Genomic DNA, 6269 nt, shown 5'->3' on the forward strand with positions numbered 1-6269 from the left:
TGCTTGGATGGCAGTTAATTTTTTCCCCCTACAGTCTTACAAGCAACTCCTTGCCTTGCATTTTTCCCCTTGTTTTTAGGTATATTTTATCTAGATATTTATTTAAAAACCTTACATCTTTTACTACTATATCAGCTATGCATAAAATACGCAGGTGTCTTTAGGAGTCATGGATGATTATGGAGTTCCTTCACTTCCCACCAAGTTACCAAACAGTTTACACATAATACAAAATAGATGCAGCTAAATTTGCAAGGGGTCTGGGGTGAATATGAAAATTGTAGAAGTTTTCCATCCCAAGTCAGTTTTTTACACCATATGTAGCTAAAGGGGCAGAGGTCATTGAAGGAGATGGCAGATGGTTGCCAAGTAGAGGCTACCAATTTAAATGCACTCCAAAGTGTTTAAACCAGGTTTCATGCTCACCTGATAATTTTTGCAAACCGGCAGTAGATAAACCTGGCAAATAGGACAAGGAAATTTTGGAAGCTTCTGATAAAACAAGCATATAAACTCTGTAGAACAGAAGAAATATTAGCCTTTCAGATAAAATGCTAGAGCCACACTTTAGCTGCTTAGTGTAAGCACATTATCTGAAGTCAAACAAAAAAAATTCCAGATCCTTTCGATATCCACCCCTTCACCTCATTTCTACCACTATCCAGGGAAACAGAACCAACACCCTTTCAAGACACACTGTTCTCCAGTTCCTCCACAGAAGATTTTGTCAGAACTAGGTACTACGAAAGACTGTAGAGAACCCTTGTATCTTTGGTCAAGTTTGATATACACAAGTTACTGATACTAGAAACTAGCTTAAACTAACCAGCTCACAAAGTAACTAAAACAGAAAGGATTAAGTTTTAAACTTTAAGTTGTCAAGCTGAGCCAGTTCATCTAATTGCTTACCAAGGTGGTGACATGAAACACTCCTAGGAATCCTTTCATGTTGCCCAAACTGTACTTTTACTTTCTGGTCATTTGAGTATTGGCTGATGAGTTGTTTAGCCAAGAATCCAACCCTCACCAGATCCCTTTTATAGAGGGTTTTTTTTTGTTTGTGTTTGTTTTAATAAGTTTCTTTACCTGTAATGGAGCTTAAGTGGTCAGAGAGGGAAAAAATTCATTGAGTTAGACTAATGGCTCCTGGCCATCACCATTATCAAAGAATTGATCCACATAAATTTTTTTGCTTCATCAAAGTATTTCTAGAGTAGCAAAGAAAGACATTCAGTCAATGATGATCTTAATATTATGTAAAGAAACTTTTTCTCAAGCTAAAGGCAGATTTTTTTTTAAATAATTTTTTTAGAAAGAAGTTATCAGGAGGTGGTATAGTTTTGGAAGATAAATGTAAAACATAGTTAAGTTAGAAGGGGAAATGATAGTTTTATTTCAATGGAGTTGCCTATGGCAGAGATCAAGATTTCCAGTCATGTGATGTCTAATCTAGTAATGGCCATTTTGAGCTCTAGAAGTAAAAAGTAATTCAAGAATATATAATTGGTGCTTTCTTTACCTTTGGAAGTGGAAGTCCCATCAATGAGTCACTGTAGAGTGGTGGATTGGAGTGCATTTGAATTCTCTTAATACTCTCTGTGATCATGGGCAGGTCATGTCACCTCTCTTTAGTGGGGATGATGACACTAGTACCTAACTCAGGGTTATCATGATTTGATGAGAAAGGATCCACAAAACAATAATAAACTTTGAAGTGCTATATAAATTTATTTTCCTTGAGCTCATACCCACTGAAACATTTGGATATGATTGTCCTGTCATTGCTATTCTAAATAGAATTTTGATATTTCAGAGCTACTTAGCTGATGATTTAAAACCCTGCTTTTCTTAGTTTAATTGCAGAAATTATTATGGATGCATCTATTATAGGTACTGGAAAAACTAAGCTAAAAACATTGGACTGATTTTCAGCTTCAGAAATTCAAAAAGAGTCATCCTAAATTCTTTCTTCACCTTCTACATCTAGTCATTTGCCCAATCATTGATTCTGTCCAGCATATCTCCATCCATGCAGCCTCTATTTTAGTATAGGCCTCATAATTTCTTGCCTGGGCTAATAGCCTATTTGAACTTCCTGTTTTAAATCTCTTCCACTCTCCAAGCCATTCTCCACAGTTGTAAAACTGATATTCCTAAAATGTAGGATCCACTTATCAATTTGAAGATCTTCAGTGGTTCTTTTACCTCTAGAGTTAAATATAAAAAATACGTATATGTTACATGTAAAAACAAATATGAAATTCTTAGTTTAGCATTTAAAACCCTCTGCAAATGTCACCTTACTTATTTTTCCTTATTTACTGTCATCCTTTACCACCTCTTTGACCACCCTCCCCTTGGGAGCCTGATAGAGATAGCCCAGGATCCTGGACACAAGGGAACAGTAGTGAACTCCAAACTAAAGCTTCTTTAAACTGGATTGTGACTCCATATGAGATTTCATAACAATGTGGGGGTTGAGAAATAAGATTTATTAACCATAAATGTTTGACTTGTTTACCTATTTTATTAACTTATAAACCTGGAATCACATAAAAATTTCTTGGGCAAAAAGGAGTGGAAGGTGGAAAAACTTTAAAAAAGTCTCCAAATCCCCAAATTTGCTTCCAGGATATTTCCTGCAACCATCATAAAAGGAAGAAATTGTTATGATTAAAAGGATGGCTTTCCTGATAACACTGACAACCCTAACTACTACCACCACTTTAGCCACCTTCTTCCCTCATATTAGAGAATCCAGAACCTTGACCCAAAAAGCCTTTGGAATATCATTGCTTCCAACCAGTATTCACAACCATCACCCTAGAAAGCAACCTGGAGATTCATCTTGGCACCTACTTTACTGGGGCTACAACCCTACCTACCCACAACTCAAGAAAGAAGTTGTTTCCTAGCACTGTCAAATAGTTGAGTGTTAGAAAGTGCCTTTCAAAATAATCTCTTAAAATGACATTAATGAAGAAATATTCCAACCTGTTTTGCTGCTGTACCCTAAAGGCCATGGGACATTTCCATTTAACTTGCTGCTGAAACTTTCCATATGTTCCATAATCCCCATTAGAATGTGAACTTCTGGAGAGCAGGGATTACCTAATTTTTCTATTTGTACCCCCAGCCCTTAGCATATAGCAAACATTTCTTATTTTTTTACTTTACTCACTCATTCTTATTTCATATTACTCTTCTTCCTGGACACTCGTTTTCCATCGACATTGGTCTAATGACTGTTCTCTATACATAACATGCCTTCATCCAGCTCCATGATTTTGCTTAGGGATGGTTCCCTTTCTCTGGAATATACTACCCCCTCACCTCTGCCCCATATTTGCCCTGCAGGTTCCTTGAGTTGATCTCAAGTGCCACTTCCTCAAGAGTCTTTTTCTAATTCCCCCTTAGTGTTCTTTCTCTCTTGAAGTTTCTTTATGTACTTTATACTTACTTGTATATATATTGTATGATGCCATAAATTGTAAAGTCCTTATGTTCTTGTTTTCATTTCTGTATCTCCAGTGACTTTCGTCTAATAAATGCTTATTACATGTAATTAAACTGTTGGAATTTTATGCAAACAAAAAAATGGAAACATTGTATCACATAGCACTTTCTTGATGATTTATTACAGTTAAGATTGCTTTTAACCTTTTAGCAGGCTTGTGAAGGTCTACTTCAATCCAATCTGCAATTATCTAACATTTCCAAATGGCTGTTCTACTGATTTCAAATTGACTTGTGTCATTTTAGCTTTATTTTGATATTACATTCAAAATATCCAAACTCAACAGTTCATCTCCCATTTCCATGCATTCTTTCACATAAATAAGCAAAACCTATTCATGGGTTTTTAATATGCCATAAAAATAGCTAGCATTTATATAGTACTTTAAGGTTGGCCAAGTTCTTTATAAATATTATCTCAGTTTATCCTCACACTCTGGAAGATAGGGCCTTTTATTATCCTTATTTTACAGATGAAAAAATTGAAGCAGACATATTGTGACTTGCCCAGAATCACAAAACAGCTGTTTGAGGTCAGATGTGAACTTGGGACTTCCAGATTTCAGATCCTGTCCTCTGTCCACTGTACCCACTTGATTGACTCCTTATACTACAACTTTAAATCTGCTTCTCAAAATAATTATCTTCCTTCACAGGCAATACCCCTGCCAACCTCAGTTCTAAAATTACCTTTTATTTATTACAGTTAAGTACTGTACAACTATCTTCCCCAACAGAATATAAGTTCATTGAGAGCAAAGATCTTTTTGTTTTCTGTATTTCCAGCACCTAGCACAGGGGTTTGTGAAATACATGATCACTGATGTTTGACCTGATCTTTAATGGTCATCTAATCCTTTTTTTAAATGATGAAACAGGCCCAGAGAAATGAAATAATTTGATCAAGTTTACAGTAAGTTTCTTTCCACTAGACCAGTGCTTTCCAAATCATTTGGCCCCAGAACTCCTTTTCACTCTTTTTTTTTTCAGTTTCTTAAAAATAAATTTAATATACATGGCTTTATGAATCATGTTGAGAGAGAAATTCAGAACGAAAGGGAAAGACCATGGGATAGGGAAAAAAAAAAAAAACAGAAAAAAGAAATGAACATAGCATGTGTCGATTTACGTTCAATCTCCATAGTTCTTTTTCTGGATACAGATGGCATTTTCTGTTCAAAGTCTATTGGGATTGCTTTGGGCCCTTTTCACTTTTAAAAATTATTGAAGGCTACAAAGAACTTTTGTTTTGTGGATTAAATTGATATTTACTACATTATAAATTAAAAACAAATAAAATTTTAAAACCTTAAAATTTTATTTTAAATAACAATAAACCCACCACACATTAATATCTTTTTTTAATTTTGTTTTTTATTAATTTTTATAATTATAACTTTTTTTGACAGTACATATGCATAGGTAAATTTTTTTTACAACATTATCCCTTGTACTCCCTTCTGTTCCGAGTTTTTCCCCTCCTTCCCTCCACCCCCTCCCCTAGATGACAGGCATTCCCATACATATTAAATATCTTATAGTATATCCTAGATACAATATATATGTGCAGAACCGAATTTTGTTGTTGTTGTTGTTGTTGTTGCAAAGGAAGGATTGTATTCGCAAGGTAAAAATAATCTGGGAAGAGAAACAAAACAAAACAAAACAAAAATGCTCATAGTTTACACTCATTTCCCAGTGTTCCTTTTCTGGGTGTAGCTGATGCTGTCCATCATTGATCAATTGGAATTGGATTAGCTCTTCTCTATGTTGAAGATTTCCACTTCCATCAGAATACATCCTCATACAGTATCATTGTTGAAGAGTATAATGATCCCCTAGTTCTGCTCATTACACTCAGCATCAGTTGATGTAAGTCTCTCCAAGCCTCTCTGTATTCCTCCTATTGGTCATTTCTTACAGAACAATAATATTCCATAACATTCATATACCATAATTTACCCAATCATTCTCCAATTGATGGGCATCCATTCATTTTCCAGTTTCTAGCCACTATGAAAAGGGCTGCCACAAACATTTTGGCACATGCAGGTCCCTTTCCCTTCTTTAGTATTTCCTTGGGATATAAGCCCAGTAGTAGCACTGCTGGATCAAAGAGTATGCACAGTTTGATAACTTTTTGGGCATAATTCCAGATTGCTCTCCAGAATGGTTGGATTCTTTCACAACTCCACCAACAATGCATCAGTGTCCCAGTTTTCCCACAGCCCCTCCAACATTCATCATTATTTGTTCCTGTCATCTTAGCCAATCTGACAGGCCACACATTAATATCACTAACGTTTTATGAAAAATGATTTTCTAAAAAAAAAATTAGTGTCATTATTTTACATATTTTTGCAAATTTTAAAAAACATCTAACTTGAGATAGTCTTATTCTTTTATCTACTTCCGCATTCAATTTGTTGTGATATGTGGTTTTGGTTGAAATGTATAGAGAAAAGCTTCACACAGATATGTAGTTAGTAAAGGGAGAACCTGTTAAGAGGTAAATAACAGCTTAATATTTATTATAAAAATAGTAAAAGTGTCTTGAGTGTCTGGAATGTCTAAACATCCACATTTTGAGAAATGCTGTATTATTCCACGCTTTCTTCTCTCCTGTGGCAATCTTGTATTTATAAAGCATTATTAAGAGCCAGGCACTGAACTGAGGATACTACGACAGACACAAAATAACCTGTGCTCTCTTGAAGCTTACCAGAGGGCTAGAGGAAGGCCCATGAGTAAAT

Source organism: Sminthopsis crassicaudata, chromosome 3, assembly GCF_048593235.1.
Source record: "Sminthopsis crassicaudata isolate SCR6 chromosome 3, ASM4859323v1, whole genome shotgun sequence".
NCBI classification, from domain to species: domain Eukaryota; kingdom Metazoa; phylum Chordata; class Mammalia; order Dasyuromorphia; family Dasyuridae; genus Sminthopsis; species Sminthopsis crassicaudata.